This window comes from Epargyreus clarus, unplaced genomic scaffold (assembly GCF_041222505.1).
Source record: "Epargyreus clarus isolate Ecla_fem2 unplaced genomic scaffold, WU_Ecla_fem_2.2 ptg000013l, whole genome shotgun sequence".
Lineage (NCBI taxonomy): Eukaryota > Metazoa > Arthropoda > Insecta > Lepidoptera > Hesperiidae > Epargyreus > Epargyreus clarus.
Window position 1 is genome coordinate 4,171,729 of NW_027332221.1, and position 20,308 is coordinate 4,192,036.

Sequence of the window (20,308 nt, forward strand, 5' to 3'; positions counted from 1 at the left end):
ATGGTGTCAAAATATATAAAATGTGTACTCCAGAAGGATACACTTATAACTCGATAGTATATTCCGGAAAGGGAGAAAATGGTCGTGAAAAAAATCACGGTCAAGTCATAGTGCTGAAACTTATTCAAGGTCTAGAGAACAAATCTCGTGAAGTTATTGCAGACAATTTCTATTCTTCAATTGGATTAGCGGAACAGCTTTTATCTCGCCGGACTCTATATTGTGGTACACTAAATTCAAACCGCAGAGGATTACCAAAAAAGCTTGTGTCCTTAAAACTTAAGAAGGGGCAAATAAAAGGAGCCATGAACAAAAATGGCGTCAAAATTATTAAATGGGTAGATAAAAGGCCACTTTTGATGTTATCTACACGTAGAGAGGACAAAGATGTATTAGTCAACAGAGGAAAAATAAACAGAAACACGAAAGAACAAATACAAAAACCGACTTGTGTGTTAACATACAATAATAATAAAAAAGGGGTTGATTATAGTGATCAGATGTCCTCCTACTACTCACCTCTAAAAAGGGGACTGAAATGGTTTAGAAAAGTAGGAATGGAGTATTTATTCGGGATGGCATTGGTAAACGCCTGGATTATTTATAATATGAAAAATGATAAAATACCTAAGAAAAAATTTACTGAAGCTATAATTGAATCATTAACCGGAAAGAAAATAAGCCCTGAGAGTAAGTAACTAAATGTTTCTGTAAGATTATGCTGAGAACTACAACTTTCACCTCCGTGTTAAAATCGCTCTGCAACAACGACAACAGGTAATTCATAAATAAAAAAAATTATAGTTTAGGTGACTTTCAAGCATCTTGCCTGTCCGACTTGTACTCCTGTTGCCTGCGTGTTGATCTTTTAGCCGTATGTCACACACTGGAGTGTGCTGCTATATCTCCTACTTCGACTGCATGGCCGTCTAATGCTTTCTTGCTCAAGTACCCAATTGCTCGTTCGTGCGCTGGGCCCTGGTTTCACTACTGTTTTAACGGTTCACTGGTATGTTGTGTATATTATTTTCTCGCACCGCATGATGTTTTACATGATGTACGTGGCCCATGACTTCAATGGTATGCCGAAAGCTGCACGTTACAGTAACAAACATTTTTTCATGTATCTAATAACAAATACTAAGGTAAAGTCACCTAATGCCGAGGGGTTTTGAAATTGGCACCAAATTCCGTGGTATTTACAAAAACGGCTTTTATAAGCTATTTACCAACTCATTTTTACTGAGAGGTATGTTATTTAATAGATAATTTATCACTCTATTGTCATATGGCTATCGTAATAGTATTATGTGTATGTTTTTTTAAATAATCGCACAGTTTTGCATTAGTGCCTCCATCAAACGTATGCTTCATACATTTTGGGCCTTTTGCACGTGAATGTCACGATTTCTCAAATAGTGATTTTTTCAATAAATTTGCATGTATCTGATAGTGTTTCGATGAAAACATTATATTGATTATATATGGAATCGATAACATTTAAATATTTTGCTTATTTCTTAACAGATAAGAGTAAAAATGAATTTAAAAATACAGCGGCATTAGGCGCCAAATATTTTGGGCCGTCCCTTAAACCGAGTTATACCACGGAATAGCAATTTCATAGACTTGTTTTTAATTACAATTTTTGTAGTTGTTTTTATGAATAAGCACGTCTTGCTTCGAATTTGATAAATTTAATAATCAATTAATATCGAAATCATTTTCCGAGGTACTGCATTGTACTGCATTACCTAATTATATAATATCAAAGGTGACCTATATATGTACTTTCCTAATTTCTTCTATGGGACAACTAAGGAGAGAAAATGAAGTTCATCCAGATATCGATGTAATATTGAACAAGTATTGTATATTATTGTGTACATATTTCAATAAAGCATCTTTCTGCCTCTAAATTGTGTAAAAGTCTGTTATTATTTAATAATCGGAATTTGGAAACGTGATTTTTAGTTATGAAACGCTATTCCGATGTATATAAGTCGGAATTAGCTTATATGGGTACGTTAATCCGCGGTATAACCGCAAAATACTATACAGGGTGTTTAAAGTTTTCATCGGTTTTTAAGAACATTTCTATTGTTTGTATCAGTAATTCGCTTAATCCTAATTAATGGAGAATTAACATTGTCATACGATTTTAATAGATATTTAAATAAGAACTAGAACATTTTACGACGTTTTCATTTAATTAAATTACTCTAAACAAAATAATTCTATAAACCTCATGATGATATTCAATATTATTATTATTTCTGGTGTACAATAATAAACCCTAGTATAAAGTATACGAAGAAGATTGTCCAAAATTGTATTGCTGATACACGAATCGACAGCAGTTTTAAAAAAATACATGATATATATTAGTAAAATTAACCAGTCAAGAAACTATAGTGTAAAAACGTTTTATTTCGGCAGCTTCCCTTTAATCATAGCTAAGAACACTTTTGATAAAGCTACTCTTTAAATAATAAAAAAAATTAAGTCGAAATTGAAACTAAATTCAATAAATAACATTTCTTTTTATACACCATGTAGCAGTTGTTCTATCTCTTTCACTCCTTTATTTTGTATACTCGGAATTAGGAACCAAATACATCGGAATAAGGATTTTTACATCGGAATTAGGGTTTTCTGACTTGGTTCATAATTATTTTAAATACTCATTTAAATCAATATTTAATCGTAAAATGTCGAGTATATTTCAAGAGTACAGATAATAAAGCTTCTGATAAAATTATCTAATTCCTTATTAAGCCGTAGTAAATGCTTAATATCTGACGCTCTTTCTAGTTTTGGTGAAAATACCGCGGAAATAGGTGACTTTACCTTACATTATCCATCATTTCTTGTGTATTCTGCTACTTTGATTTATCTAAGAAATGTAAAAGTAATAATTAAAAACACATACTAAAATTAGATATTTATAATACAAGGCATAAGTTATAATGAATGGTGTAGTACCAATCAGATTAATCAGATTCAATAATTTATAGTTTACTTTCTATTCAAGTCCATAACCATACTACAATTTTCCCTGCCCTGCCTTATTGTATGCTGCTTGCTTGTATTGTTTGGAGTAGGATAACGGTTATCACCTAACACTTATCTTGCACATATGCTTTAGAATGGGGCACGTATTAAGCACAATCCTACAACACTTTCTATTACAGAAAATGCCGATGAAATAAAATCCTCTGGACACGTTCTTGAAAAGGGTCCAAAAAGAAGAAACTGTGCACGGTGCTACGAAAGGCTAAGACTAACATTGACTTCCTCAGAAGCAAAAAAGAAAGTTAAAAAAATTAAAACAGTCTGTATCAAGTGTAATCAGTCTCTTTGCATAACATGTTACAAAGATAAGCATATCTAAATTATTTAATTTTTATAAAAAAGAAAAATTTTGGTCTACCTTTATTTACTATTTCTGACTTATGTGTAACTAATATTTACTATTTCTGACTTGTGTGTTTATTAAAATTTAGTAAAATTAATGACTCGATATTTTCTTTTCTTTTACTATCCCATCACTACAAAAATTACACTCTAGTGCGGTATCGGGCCTTATCGACCAGACATTTTCGATTGCTAATTTCTCATTTTCTATTTGGAGGAGCCAGGGGCGGGACTAATGTATAGACAAGTGATTCATGAGGATTTTAAAAGTATAAAAAATTGTAATGTAAAATGCGCCTTGACTAAGATAATAGGGCTTCAATACCACCCAGAGGTGTCGGGTTGAAAAGGCCTGCTACGCACAATAAGAAAGTCAAGTGGATGCTTTTTTGGACTGCCGTCGCACTAGCTGAAAGTTACTGTTTTTTTTTACGCAGCCAACGTGTTAATACATACATACGTACAACGTACTGAAGTCTTGCTTACTAGTGTTTGTTATAGAATGCAATACCCTGATATGTGTCTCGGGATATATTACATGGTTAATATTTTAATATCTATAGACTGTCTTACGTGGATTGTTGATATTTCTTGTATGCGGTCCCATATATTACTTCCTTTTCTGTTTTGTATGTACATAGATCAGTGTTGCAGCATAAAGTGCACAATAAATATATCACTTGCAATTGCGCTGTTTATAAGTTTATTTATATCGCATATTGTCGATATTTGGTATGTATTTGTTGCAAGGTATATGCAGTTTATTTATTTAATCTCATTGCAAAAATGCTGTCGAAAATTATTTATTACTAATTTCATACATTTTTTTATTCGCCGTGGTGCTGTCTTTATTACGAATAATAATCAATATAACAATGATTAACTTAAATAAGTTTAAAATTGGTTTTCTAAATCCCGGCTCCCTCGGTACCCGACACGATGAGTTCTCTGTAGCAATGAAGCAGCACGATGTGGATATCATGGCCATCAACGAGACCTGGCTTCGAGCAGGTGAGGAGGGACGTGCGCCTTTTATATCGGGGTATCGGTTGCGACATATCCCTCGGCCAGCCGAAATTCGTACCCGTGGTGGCGGAATAGGATTTTATCTGCGGCATGACTTACGTACGCGCACTCTCCAGCATCCTATTTGTCCCACGGTGGAGCAAATGTGGTTATGCTTAAAAGTTAATGGTAAATCGCTTCTTGTTGGTACCGCCTACAGACCACCATGGTTATGCGCACAAATATTCCTCGATGCGCTCAGTGAGTCACTATCCAGTTTAAGAGGGTACGATTATGTGGTCTTACTGGGTGACTTTAACATTAATATTCTAAACAATTATAACGTAGGTACCAAAATGTTTTATGAATTTCTTAGGTGTAATAATTTAACACAGTATGTTGAGGAACCGACACATTTCACCGACAGTAGTGAGACACTTATTGACGTCGTATGCGCCGATGCACCAGTATCAAGTATACAGGTGGACCATATTAAAGATTTGAGTAGCCATGCTATAATTATTTGTGAACTTGACTTCCCTAAGCTCCGTCCATTGTCTAAATGGGTTGTGCACAGACCATTAAAGGATATCGATATGACTCTTTTTGAAGAAACTTTAAAAAATATTAACTGGATCTCTATTTCGTCTTTGCAGGATGTAAACGATATAGTTCGATCTTTTAATGGTGTAGTTTTGGATATATATAATTTATACGCTCCCCTAAAAAAAGTTTGTGTTAAGGAGAATAACTATCCCTGGGTGACATATAACATCAGATGTATGATGAGGAAACGCAACCAGGCTCAAATTCGAGCCCGCAAGACCAAGTTAGACGTTCACAGATTGCATTATAAAGAATTGAAAGCTGTAGTTAATGCCGCTATTGTCTCTGAAAAGAGGGCTTACTTTAAATTTTATATAAATTCTAAAACTAAACAACCTAGAACAATGTGGAAGCACATTAAGCAACACGTGGTAGTAAAAAATAAAGACACTTCTCTTCCTATCCATCTCAATGATGCGGATGCGATAAACGATCATTTTCTCAATGTCCCTGGAAACACCACCGTCCCTTTAGCCAATCTAACATTTTATGAATTTCATCGTTTCACTAACGCCTCGTTTGAATTTACAACAATTTCAGAGCATGACGTGGGAATGTTTTTAAATACCTTGCAATCCAACGCGACAGGATATGACGGTATCTCTCTTGACATGATACGGTTACTACTTCCAGACTGCCTCCCAACCATAACAAACTTAATAAATAAGTCTTTTGAGACGAGTACCTACCCTGATTTATGGAAAATAGCTGTCGTAAAGCCAATATCAAAAGTGACGAACCCGGATGGGATGTCCGACTTGCGGCCTATCAGTATTCTGCCGTGCCTGTCTAAAATAATGGAAAAAGTAGCGTATAATCAGTTATTTAACTATTTTGAATGTAACAACATTTAACCAGATTGATACATTTCCCTATGTATCAATCTGGTTTTAGAAGGCATCGTGGTACCTCAACCGCCTTGACTGATGTGGTAGAAAATATTATCACGTCGCAGGCCAATGGAGAGAGCACTATATTGACTTTGCTTGATTTCTCGCGCGCCTTCGAAACCTTAAATGTGTCTCTTTTGCTCTCAAAGTTAGCATATTATGGCGTCGGAACGAAGGCTATTAAATGGTTTGACTCGTATTTTACCTGTCGCCTGCAACAAGTAGAAACACAAGAGGTTTCTACCGCAAGGACTACTACTTCCTCTTGTCGACATGTTGGTCGGGGTGTTCCACAGGGTTCTATTTTGGGTCCACTACTTTTTATATTATACAGTGCAGATATCGTAAATGCAATAAAACATTGTAGGTATCATTTATACGCGGACGATCTGCAAATCTACATTTCATTTAAGCCTTGTGATTTAAGTATAGCTGTGGCCAAACTAAACTCCGATTTAGAGCGCATATGTTTATGGTCTGAGCTGATTCTTGGTACACCGACCCAAATACGTAAAGTTACCGCCAAAATACTCCCAATCGTCCTAAATGGGCAGCCGATCGACAGAGTATTAGAAGCGCGTAACCTTGGCGTATTGATGGACGAGAACCTGCGTTTTGAAAGGCATGTCATAGATATTGCTCGTAACTGCTTCTATCGATTAAAAGTCTTATACCGCATTCGTGACTCTCTCAGTGTTACATTGCGTATTTATCTTTGTGATAGTCTCATTCTATCAAAGTTTAATTATGCCGATACACTTCTCGAACCGCGTTTATTAGCTCGCTCCAAAAAAGTAATACAGCGTGTTCAAAATGCCTGTGCAAGGTTCTGTTTCAATATTCCACCGCGTGCCCACGTTACTCCTTTCTTAAATAGCGCAAATATATTGAAGATGGACTTCCGTAGGCGCTTACACTTCACCACTTTACTATTCGGTATTGTAAAGAAAGAGGAGCCTAAATACCTGTTTGACAAGTTGAAATGGGCAAGAGATTATAATCAGACGCATAGTTCTAGGTCCACCTGTAGGCCGCTACTATATCCGTATAGCTCCTCGGCTGCTTTTAGAGGAAGTTTCAAATACAGCGCCACGAAATGCTGGAACAATCTGCCTCCGCCTCTTCGTAGCCTAAAAACAACAATAAGATCATTCAATAAAAATTACAAACTGTTCTTACTAAATGAACAAAAATTGAGTGGTTAAGTAGATCAACCAAGTGCCACTATACTTGGAACTTTATATATACGTATACCTGAAGATAATATTAACATAATCTATTCATTTATTATATCTAACAATTTAGCATATCCTAGGATTATTATTAGACATTACTCACCACTATTATATTTCATAAATCGCATACATATCTTAATACATTACAATTTATATTACAACTGTAGTTATTTAATTATACTATTAATTTTACGTATATTTAGGGTAGATAAAGGTATATATCTCGTTAAAGTAATTTGCAATACGTTTATTAATTAACCTGTTGATCTACTTACCTATTCTGTGTTGCTAATGAATGGTTGGCGTTGTTCCTAAACTCCTGATTTCCAGCAGCTGGGTAACCGACGGTAATCTGTTCAATTGTAGGTTATATCCATATTTGTACTGTGGTTATACTTTATTATTCGCGCATAGCATGTTCCAGCATCCTTCCTTACGCTTCGGCACCTTAAAAATTAAACTACATATAATACAAGGTTAAATTAAATACTCTAATAGAACGTAGATAACAGATATACTAACTTTTCGTTTAACATACTCGTTCTTACACGTAATCGTAATTTTCTTAATATTAGTTCACTTTTGTAACACAAAACGGCACTTATTGAGCATCACAATGTTTATAGTAGGTTAATATAAAAGTAATAAAAAAAAGGGTAGAAGATTTTTTTCTTTTTTTCTCCCGTTTACAACACTTGGCACGATGTATACTGCACAGCCTTCCGAACAACGTTCGCATATGGTCCGGGCTGAAAATCAGTTGCCGAGATCCAATCTTGGTTTTTTTCTGAGCTCCGGAATCTTTTTCACAGACTTTAGCTGCAACACTAGATTGATGGAACAAATGAAAATCAAGACTTTAAACTATAGAAAATAATTTATTTAACTTGAAAATAACTACAACTGTGACGCACCATGTAATATCAAAAGTAGAAGAGAGCGCTTGTCAGTTTTGTGACACGCTATTATATGTAGGTGCGTCATTGCTATTTAAATATTTCAGGCGCGGTGCATGTCTGCGTTTCTCCCAACATTCTCTCCTGAACGCAGACCCATTGCTCTGCTGAAGACTTCATGTTTTGGTCTATGCAGTCCTTTGGTCAAAATGTCCGCAGTCATGTCTTGACTCCTTTGATATTTTACTTGGACTTGTTTGACAGCAATCCTTTCCCTGACAAAGTGATAGCGAACATCGATGTGTTTACTTCGTGGATGAAAACTTTCATTTCCTGAAATGCGAATGGCACTTTGATTATCACAGTAAACAACAATAGGAATAGCTGATGATTCAGGCCAGAAGTCTTCATCTAATTGTTTCAACCAAATTGCTTCTTGAACAGCAGTGGCCAGAGACATATATTCAGCCTCCGTGCTTGACAGGGCTATAGTTGGTTGTTTTTTAGAGCACCAACTTATTGCAGCACCCTGAAAAATGAAAAGATATCCAGTGCAGGATCTTCGGTCATCAGTGTGACTGGCCCAATCAGCATCACAATAGCCTGTAATGTTGCCTTCTGAGTTTCTAACATATGTCAATTTATAATCAATGGTGGCTTTTAAATATCTTAAGACTCTCTTCAGTGTAATCCAATGCTCTGCAGTGGGTTGACCATTGTACCGACTTAATGAATTTACAATGTATGTTATGTCAGGTCTTGTCCCTTGTGACAAATATAATAGGCACCCAATGGCTTCTTGATAAGGTATATTTCTCAATATTTGTTCGTCACTTTCAGCCCTCTTTAATTGAAAATTTGGATCACATGGAGTCCAGACTGGCTTGCAATCGTCCATGCCAAAACGAGTAAGTATCTTTTTAATATACATAGATTGATCCAGTGATATTTTATTTTGTTCTTCATATGTTATTCTAAATCCAATACATTGCTTTGCTTTTCCCATGTCTTTCATACTAAAGTTATCTTTGAGCTTTTTCTTAATTTCTTAACCAATTTCTGAATTATTATAAAATAAGAGTAAATCATCGACATAAACAGAGATGAATAAAATATCATTTTTGCTCAATATTCGAAAGTAAATGCAAGGATCAAGTTTTGATCGTTTCATGCCAATTTCTAACAAAACGGAGTTCAACTTTTTGTTCCATTGTCTACTAGCCTGTTTGAGACCATATATAGCTTTATTTAAATGGCATACTTTCTCTCCTCGATCAAAAGTGGGTGGTTGAGACATGGAAATATCTTCATCAACATCTCCTTGTAGAAATGCCGTAATGGCATCCATTTGATGAATTTCTAGATTGTATTTTGCAGCGATACCTATTAGATATCTAATTGATGTGTAGCGTACAACAGGTGCGTATATCTCATTATAATCTATTCCTTTTTTCTGTTTGTAACCTTTAATTACAAGTCTAGCCTTAAAACGATTGATTTCTCCAGTATGATCAAATTTTCGTTTAAAAATCCATTTGCATGGTATAACCTTCTTCCCATCAGGTAAATCTACTAAAGACCAAGTATTATTATTAATGAGAGACTCATACTCTTCTTTCATTGCTTGTTTCCATTCTTCAGATTCATTACTTTGAAGAGCTTCTTCTAAGCTCTGAGGATCATTATTAAGAATGCTTGATGTAGATTCACTATTCATGCAAATGTATAACGATGAACTCTCATTATTTGTTTCCATTTGTTTTTGCTTACGGGTTTTAATACCTGTGTTTTTTGCAGGTGGTGTAACAACACTCTGACTTGGTAAGTATGTATCATCTAGTGGATCATCATAATGTGTATTACTTGAAGAATCTGTGCTACTGTTACTCAGATAATTTGAAGAAGACTGCTCTTCCTCATCTACATTTTCATTGTCTTGTGTAATTAATTCAGATTTTTGTTCATTTAACGGTAAGTATATTTGTGTTAATTTTTGTTCATTATTATTATTATTATTATATTTTTCTGTTAATTTTTGCATTCCGTGTACTTTTTGATTAATATTATTTATTTTTGTTTCAGGTGCTGAAAAAGAAGATGATTCTACTATTTTACTTTTAATGTTTTCTTCCAGAAAGTGTACATCCCGACTGATCACTGCTTTATTATTTTTAGGGTCTATAAAACGGTATCCTTTTGTGCATTCACTGTACCCAACAAAGATCAGCTGTCGAGATTTCACATCAAATTTTTTACGCTTTTCTTTGGGTATGTGCACCATAGCAGGACAACCAAATATTTTCATATTGCTCAAGTCTGGCTTTTGACCGGTCCATACTTCATGAGGTGTAATGTCTGACAAAGCATGTGTGGGTGAGCGGTTAATTGTGTATGCAGCAGTTGTTACAGCTTCAGCCCAAAAACACTTTGGTAGATCGGCATTAAATATCATGCATTTTGCTCGTTCAACTAATGTCCGATTCATTCGCTCGCTCAGACCATTCTGTTGCGGTGTATATGGATTGGAAGTCTGATGCAATATTCCATTTGTCTGTAAATAATTAGTGAAGTTTTTATTAACATACTCCAATCCATTATCGCTACGTAAAATTTTTATTTTTGTATTTAACTCATTTTCTACTCGGTTTTTGTATTCAATAAATTTTTCAAACACTTCTGTTTTGTTTTTAATTATGTATACATAGACTTTTCTTGAAAAATCATCAATAAAAGTTGTAAAATATCTGGCACCGCCAATCGAAGCAACTTGTATCGGGCCACATACATCTGTGTGGACTAGCTCTAGCAATCCATTTGCTCTGGAGCCATTGCTTGGGAATGATTGCCTTGTTTGCTTACCCTCTAGGCAGCTTATGCATACATACCTTTCTTTTGGTGATGACAATTGTACACCAGTCGTGCAGTTAGGTAACTTGTGTACATCATTATAGTTCAAATGACCCAAACGTTGATGCCATAGATGTGTATTTGACTCTGTTTTAGCTGAGAGGGAAAAAAATTTACTGTAATTTATGTTCAGTCTATATGTATCATTCACTAAATCTGCTGTAGCTACTTTTTGATAGTTTGAATTATATACTGTGCAGCCAGTTTTATCAAATTCCACTTTACAACCAGATTTTATTATTTTACTTACTGATAATAAGTTTGTAGACAACTTTGGCACATATAAAACATTCTTTACTAATATTTCACTGTTGCTGCCATCTTTATTAGGTACATGTAGTATCACATCACCGCAGCTTTCAACATTTAAAGTTTTATTATCTGCAATTTTGATCGTGGATATAGGTGGTATTGTTTCATTCTCTAATAAACGTTTATGCATTGTCATGTGCATTGAAGCACCTGAATCTACATACCAATTTATACAATCATTCAGTTGCATAGCCGAGAAAGCTGCCACAAAACCTTTATTATTTTCTGGAGTCAGTGATTTATTTTTTAAAAACCAACAATTTTTACCAAGGTGTCCATGTTTATTACAATTAAAACATCTTGGACCTTTTGACTTTGACTGATGCTGAGTGTTTTTGACCTTTGCTCGAGTATTTTTATGACTTGTGTACAGAGCTGAATCATTTGGTGTAGCTTTTATTTCTTGTAAGAGTTTCGTTTTTATTATGTCTGCACTTATTTTTATTCCTGAGCTTTCAATACCCATAATCATGGGTTTGTAGTCATCGGGTAAACCTGCCAGCATCAAAGTCCCGAGCCATTCATCGTCAACACTGAATCCAATGTTTCTGAGCTTATGAGCTGAGCTCATGATTTTGTTGACATATTCTTCTACACTGGTGCTTGTGTCTAAATTTGTGTTAATCAAGTCTCGCAGTAAACCAACTTTTCTCAGAAGACCAGAGTCTTGAAATGCTTGTGATAAATTTTCCCAAACCTGTTTTGACGTCTTCGCATCCTGTATATCGTCGTTGAAGTTCTAACACCACGGATGTCAAAAATACCAACTTTTCAGGAGAGAGAAAAAATTGTTTTATTTTGTATAGATACTATAATAATACAAACTATTATTTGTGTATGCTTAATTATAGTTTTATTGTATGTAGAATCATTATATATTTATAAAAAAACAGTTATTAATCAAAATGTAGTGACATACGTTATGTTGTTACTTTAATATCCAAATTGACATGACTTACGTCATTTTATATTAGGAATTAAAAAACTATTTTTTTTTATTACTTTATTTTATTACAATGCAATCAGTCTTTCCATTTATTACACATTATACCTATTATTTAAGTATTTGAACATTTACCCTTAACAAGTATTTTAATTTTATATATTATAGTATTTATATTTTAAGTTTAATAGTTAAACTTTATTGTTATTATTCATAAATTTTCTTTGTACTTAAGGGCATTGATACTAATTGACTAAATCACATAAAGTCTTATACAGATAATAATATTTTAATTATAATAATAATTTAACAATGTTAGTTAATTAAATATTTAATAATTATATTGTTAAATTAAACAAAATTAAATTCTAAAACTCCTTAAACAAATAAACAGTCTCAATAACATTTTTAATATTTGCAAAAAAAAAAAACAAAACTCGAAACCTTTCCTGTAATAAACTTAATAACAATAACACTACAAAATAACAAGATAAAATACGTAGCAAAATTTTAGGTCTTACTTATGTGGTAAACCGTCGTAAAAGCTATGACAATCACTAGGTATGACACGTTTCAATTCTTGTAAATGCGTCCATTTAATCTGAGAGATTGGTATTCTGCTTTGGTACAACTTTGGTTTCGGCAGAGTGTTTCTTGGTTTAGGTCTTCTGGGTAATAATACGTAGTCGTCATCATAGCTTACTTTATATTTTATAAGCCCTTCAGGTTCATATAGTAATGCTCTGATATCCGTAACTACTGGGTCATTAGCTACTCTACCTGGTCGAATCGAATCATACATGAGAGATTTGGAAAAATCGAAGAAAAAGTCATAATTTAGAAAATGTATATTGTAGGGCTGCTTAAGACGAGCTTCCTTTGAAATTGACGCGTACTGCGAAGGCAGGTAGATGTCCCTGTGTTTAATCTGACACTCTATTGCACTGTGACAAGAATCTACCTCCATCTGGGTATGACCCTTTTCTAGAATTTTTTGTTCGATCTGGATGTTATAGTCCATTGCTAACTCCAGCAATGCATTGGATAAAACGGCATTACGATTTTGTGCTGTGCAACCATCGGAGTATAGAATTATAGGCAGCAGCTTCTTAGACAATGTTTTTTTCAAACAGTCTATTATGCAGGAAGTATATACAGACGCCACCAGTCCTGCCGTACTCTCATCGAACCAATAACAGTGAACATCTTTGTTTTCAAGATTGTAGATGGTGAAGTTGTGAACACATAATTTTGTCTTATAATATATTGCACTGGCTTCAAGTTTAGGACACAGCTGTACCGATTGTAAGTCATGTGTAAAGACATGCACTTCTTTATTGGTAGCTCTTAATTTATCTTGAGTTTTTTCCTGTCTAGCTCTATCCTTCTTTAATATATGTTCACGATATTTAGCTTCGCTGATGTTTCCTACATTATGAGAATAACACAAATCGCATTGGTCTTTCTTAGGCGAAAATAGGCTTAAATTCTTTTCATTAAATATTTGATCGAATAACCATCGAGAGGTGGGCTTTTCCTTCTGTTCGTTACATTTCTCACAGTACAACTTATAGAGTTTCAGTTTGCTCTGTACAACCGGTTCCAAATAAAGTTTTGTACTTGATGCCCGACAATAGTGGGATGGCATTTTAGGTAAATCATCAAAAAACTTTTTTAGAAAGGTCACACAGTCTTTTGTTCTTCTCTCTGTAGGTGGACGTGTAACTTCTTGCTTTTTTGTCATGCCTTTTTCGGAATGTTCAATCCAATAACGCACAGAATTTTCTGTTATACCTAGAGTACTTAAAAACGTTTTCATACATACTTGAACACGGCCTTGAGACACACTGTTTAAAAAGTATTGCTTACTAACATTTCGTCTTGAGCTTGAATCCGTCTTCTTTATTTGTTTTCTACTTCCACATTCAACATTAGAAACAACATACTGTTGCCTCTGAGACCAGTCCATTTGTTTCCAAAAAATAGAAAAAATATCTTGTCTTTCTGTCTCTGCTATGGTGTTACATCCACGAAGTTTGGACTTCGCACAAAAGTCAGAAGAGCAGCGAGGCCCTATTTCACGCGCAGGCCGCATAACGTCATGTAAAACTTTAAACTTTTCTTGTTTGCTATCTCGTCGATATCCCATGTACTGCTCTCCCTCTAATCTTAGTTTCTTACATTTATTTTTGGTCCACTCTCTTTTGGTATCTGACTTTACCTCACCTTTAGATTTTCTCTTACGTTTAGAATTGAGATCTCCCCAGTATTCATTGTTAACTGTTTTTTCGTATTCATTGTTAACTTCTACAATATCAATATCTCGAATAAAATTCTGTTCTTTATCATTTAGTCCATCTGTTACTATTTGGGTCGTTACATCAGGTACTTTCTCGGTGGTTACTTTTTCTAACGATAATAATCGTGGTTGGTTTTCACGCAATTCTTCTAATTCTTGCATCATAGGTGTTTCTATCACTTCTTCTGTTATTGAAGACTGTTCACCTTCCCCCGGTGTAATAATTACACTGTCAGTTATTATATTTAAATGATCGTCTGTTAAAATTTGTGGTGAAGTCTGTGTAACTAAATCAGAAACAGTTGTATTTTCATTGTTATGTAATATTAGAAAAGGTAAATTATTTAGGTCCAAATTTTCAAGGTTTGAAATTGGATATATAGTATTCTGGGTAACTGATTTTTGTTTTACGTTTTTCGGGGTTATCTTAATTTTTAATTGTTTGCAAAGTTCAAGTATAGTTTCATCGTCGTCACTGCTCATTTTGATTCTTTTTTTCTGAAAATAAATCAAAACAATTGCCGAATAAGTACTTACATTAATTACAACGAGAAATTATAATTTAAATTTTATGTAATTTAATTGTTAACTATTTAACTTTAAAGTTGGGCAAACCAGAAAACACCACGTAACTCCGGACGAGCATAACAACAACACCACTTAAGTCATTTCACAGACTTTCAATAACACTAACTAAGTAAAATAAACTTATATCTATATAAAAATATCACAGTTAAGGAGTATAAATATCTAAAAAAACGAAAAATACATAATTTTAATAATATGTTGATATTTTCCTACCTTTTTTTCATTAATTGTCAGGAGCAACCGGCAGTACGTTCCACACTATGGAACTAAACTGACTTACGTGCTGTTTCCAAATATAATGCCGGTTTGGTGGATCCCGTGTAGATGCATTTTCTTATTTTCACGAGTTTCTATTGGCCGATACGTGTTTCTGATTGGCTAAAACGATGCGTCTTCCGACTCTCTAGCGAATGGCATCAAGATGTCAAAATAGCCAAAAAGTGACTTACGTGGAGTTAGAACTTCAACGACGATATGTATAAAATTTATCGGATCGACTAGTAATATTAGTTTTGATTTTGCCTTTTTGTCTTTCTTTGGATCAGTACTTGTTCCTTGGACACATTCCCATAAATCATCGAGTTCCAGGTATGCCTGCACTGCGAAACTCCAGCTTGTCCAATTGTCTCGGCCAGTAAGTTTTTCAATTTGTACCAAAGATCCATTTGATGTCATTTTATCAAAGCTGAAATGCTGAAATGTAAAAAACTTCGGCGACCGCGTGACAATTTTTTAGGTTATACGTATTTCTGATCAAAATCAACTAATTTACTTTATATTTCCACTGTACTACACTAAACAGGCAGGGAGAGGCCCATAACCTGATGGAACAAATGAAAATCAAGACTTTAAACTATAGAAAATAATTTATTTAACTTGAAAATAACTACAACTGTGACGCACCATGTAATATCAAAAGTAGAAGAGAGCGCTTGTCAGTTTTGTGACACGCTATTATATGTAGGTGCGTCATTGCTATTTAAATATTTCAGGCGCGGTGCATGTCTGCGTTTCTCCCAACATAGATTATGTATTTTGTTTGTTTTTATTTTTTAATTTACTTTATTATTTTCAGTTTTTTTTTTTTATATTTTGTGTAATTTTATTTCTTAAGAAAATTTAGTCAATAAGTTCATAATTAAGTTTGTGTTTCCATATGTGTATTTTTGGATTTCATTGTTTATTGTGTGTTATAATTTGTTGTTGTTGCTTAAGTTCTTGAAATAAATAATCTATCTATCTATCTATCTATCTATCTTATAAGTAGGTCCGACAAGGTTTTTAAAGTACAATTAAGTAATAGGACCATAGATATATCCATAGATAGGTTAAAACCCGCATATGTTTTAAGAAAACCAGAATGCTTTAATGATAGTAGTTATGATAAAGATATACTTAGTCGTAGCGAAAACATGGATGAAAATACTGACACGGGTATTAATAGCGATAAGTTAGTAACTCGTACCACACGCAGTGGCAGAATCATAAAGATGCCAGTTCGGTTTAAATTGTGAAATACTTACAGACATAGCAAATTATCTAGGTCATAGGAAGTAACATGTTTATGTTAATTTGTATAATAGTTAGTATAGATTATATCACAGTACCAATAGTACATGGCTATTTTTGTCAACATGGGTAACCAGCAAGCTAAAAATGACCAAGTTGTTATCGCACAGGATGGCTCAGACAATTCAGCCAGAGCGGAACTATAAAGGAAACTAGAATTGTACGGAATAATCACCGTAGTGATTGTGGCAGTAGTTTTCAGTGTTTGTTTCTACATATTTATGAAAAAATGTGGTAAGCATGTTCATGGGCGAATTATTAACGATCTGATATCCAGAGTCGAGCAGGGACGTGTACCAGTGAACGCTCAGGTCACTGTGCCAGCTCCAACTACCGCTACGTCGGTTATATATTGAATATACATATATAATTGTATACTATATTATAGTATACAATTATATATGTATATCAAAACTCAAAAATCTTATAGTAACTATAAGATTTTTGAGTTTTGATTTTTGTTTTTCAGTAAAAGCAATTAGTGTTTTATTATATCTAATATTGCATAAAGTGTAACCGTGTATCATTAGCCTAACTTTAGTCATAAGTTGTAATATGTATAAACAAGAGTCACTACTGCCCACAATTCCATGTCAGCACATTCTTTGTAAGTGAACGTTATAATGTTGCACGTATTGTAATGTAATGATAGGGTGACAATATTGTATGGGTAAAAATTTGAATGTTTCGATTTTGCATTGTTTTGTTATATATACATTTTTTTTTTAAAAGGGGGGAATATTGTAGGAACCATGTGCTGACACAGGCATTAACAGCACAGCGCTGCGCGTGTTCTCCAGTCGCTTTACATCCGGGCAGTAGGGGGCACGCATTTCGTACATTCATAGTAAATTAGTTTAAGGAAACATTTGTGAGAACAATATAACTGGTGAACGGAACTTGACTTTTATTTTGACTATTTTGATTATATCGATACACTAAATACTCATTGTTCATTTTAAGTTTCATGAGGATTGGGAGGCCAAAAGGTAAGATATCGTAAAATATGTTGTTAAATAAAAAGAAAGCCTTGGAAATCAGAACTTTATTTCCGACTTCAAAATAACAACGTGGCAGCCCGAAATTATACAAAATAAAATTTGATGTGTCCACCTCGACCGCGCGTGTGAAGACGATTAACCGCCCACACTACCCCACTCCCGGAACGGGTCAAAATTGCACCGCAATGATTATCTTGTGCGTAAAAAGGCTCCCCCCCTGTAATATCTCCTGGTATTACAGTATTAGCACTCCATCAGTGGACAAAGTCGCGTGAGTGTCCATCTTATTTGGCCCCTTTGCGTGTTAGCATCAGCCACTCTGGCAACACCATCAACTCCTGGATAAAGGTGCGCCACACGTCCCATACGCCACTGAAGAGGCGGAGCGTTATCTTCTCGAAGAAGAAGAACGAGATCTCCCACGTGCAGAGAGTTGGATTCGTTAGAGCGCCACTTGACACGCTGCTGCAGCTCGCAGATGTATTCGATCTGCCACCGCCTCCAGAAGTGTTGGCGAGCTTGCTCAATGCGTGCGTAGCGCTGCAAGCGGGTAGGCTTCTGTTCTTGAAGATCAGGGTCAGGCAGCGAAGTGAGCGGCCGACCTATCAGAAAGTGCCCTGGAGTGAGAGAAAGGAAATCATGAGGAGAGGAAGACATGGGGCACAAGGGACGACTATTTAGAATAGCCTCCACCTGTGCAAACAAAGTAGACAACTTCTCATAAGTGAAATAGGAATTGCCCATGACACGCTTTATATGGTGCTTGGCTTACTTGATTCCGGCCTCCCAGAGTCCTCCAAAATGAGGGGCATAAGTAGGAATAAAGTTAAATTTTATGTTCTCATTCGTTGCAAAATTAATTAAATTATTTGAATTTTCCTCAAATAGTTTGCTAGTTCCTTAGCTGCCGCGACGAAACCACGTCCGTTATCACAAAATATTTCTAACGGTTTACCGCGACGAGCAATAAACCTACGCAAGGTCATGATAAACGCATCCTTTGTTAACTCGGTAACTGCCTCCAAGTGAACACACTTGTACCGAAAACATACGAAAAGGCATACATAACACTTGGAAGCTTTTGCGCCGCGACCCCTTTTATTTATGATAGTGAACGGACCACCGAAATCAAGCCCCGTTGTTTAAAATGGAAACGCAGGCATAGTGCGTTGTGGTGGGACGTGTCCCATTATTGGAGTAATCGTTTTAGCCTGTGGACGTTTACATCGCACGCAGCTGCGTACCGTGCGACGTGCTAAAGTCCTACCACCCAATGGCCCCACAAAATCGCGCACAGTACATAGCAATAACTGCGGACCTGCGTGCATTTAACGCTTTATACTCGAGTTGAAAAGATTCCTGCTGAGAGAATTTGCAAAGGAATATGAAAGAATTATTTAACTCTTCTGCAGTTAACGGCCCGGTGATTTTTAGATTTTGGTGATTTAATATTGTAAAGAAATCGCAAAACGTACGCAAACGAACGTTTCAAACGTATAAAATTAGAAAATCTATCAAAATGAATTAAAAGTTCGAATGTTTGCACTACATTAGCCTTAATTTCGAGTAAGTCATAGTCCTCATCCCTGTGATGGTACAGAAGTGGCCAATTGTCTTCGGTCTCAAGTAAAAAACTTGGACCGAACCACCATAGGCTTGAATTTCGAAGAAAACTAGCCTTTTTACCTCTAGAGATCAAGTCTGCGGGGTTTTCGTTGGTTAGTACATAACGCCAATCAGCTGTGGAAGTAGATTCTGTGATTTTAACTACTCGGTTAGCGACAAAAGTTTTTAACTTATTTGGATTGGTATGTAGCCACCCTAAAACAACACTGGAATCGCACCAGTGCACGCAACGCGATATTTTGCATCGGAAAGAACTATTTTACATAGCCTAGCAGTGAGCAACGCACCTAACAGTTCCAATCGCGGGATTGTAACTGGCTTGCTAGGGTTTACCTTGCTAGTACTATTGCACAAACGGGGCAAGCCTCGAGACTCTCCATCAGCGTACATACCCATCTGCCTGTTGGACGAGGCGGGCAAGCTATTCGAGCGGATCATCTCCGCCCGGATTAGCCAGCATCTTGCATGCCACGGCCCGGACCTGTCCGAAAACTACTTCGGCTTCCGGCAGCAACGCTCGACTGTCGACGCGATCCTCCGAGTCCGCACGCTCTCAGAGCAGGCCATCTCCCAGGGTAGAGTAGTCTTGGCGATTAGCCTTGACATAGTCAACGCTTTTAACTCTCTACCCTGGAGTACGATTATGGACGGGCTGTTTGTCCATCAGGTACCTTCCTATTTGCGGAATGTCCTTCAGGCGTATTTGTCGGACAGACGCGTCAGTTTCCCAGGGAGCGTTCGCGGGAGGAGCGTCGTGCGCGGGGTACCGCAGGATTCGGTACTGGGGCCATTGCTATGGAATATCGCTTACGACGCGGTGCTGAGAACGGTGCTCCCGGATGGAGTGAGCATCTCTGCTATGCCGACGACACCCTCGTCCTCACCGAAGGGGAGTGTTTCAGTAGGACGGCTCGGCTAGCAGAGCTCGGGGTGGCACGCGTCGTAGCGAACATCCACAGGTTGGGCCTCCAGATAGCGTCCCATAAAACCGAGGCGATCTGGTTCCACGGCCGC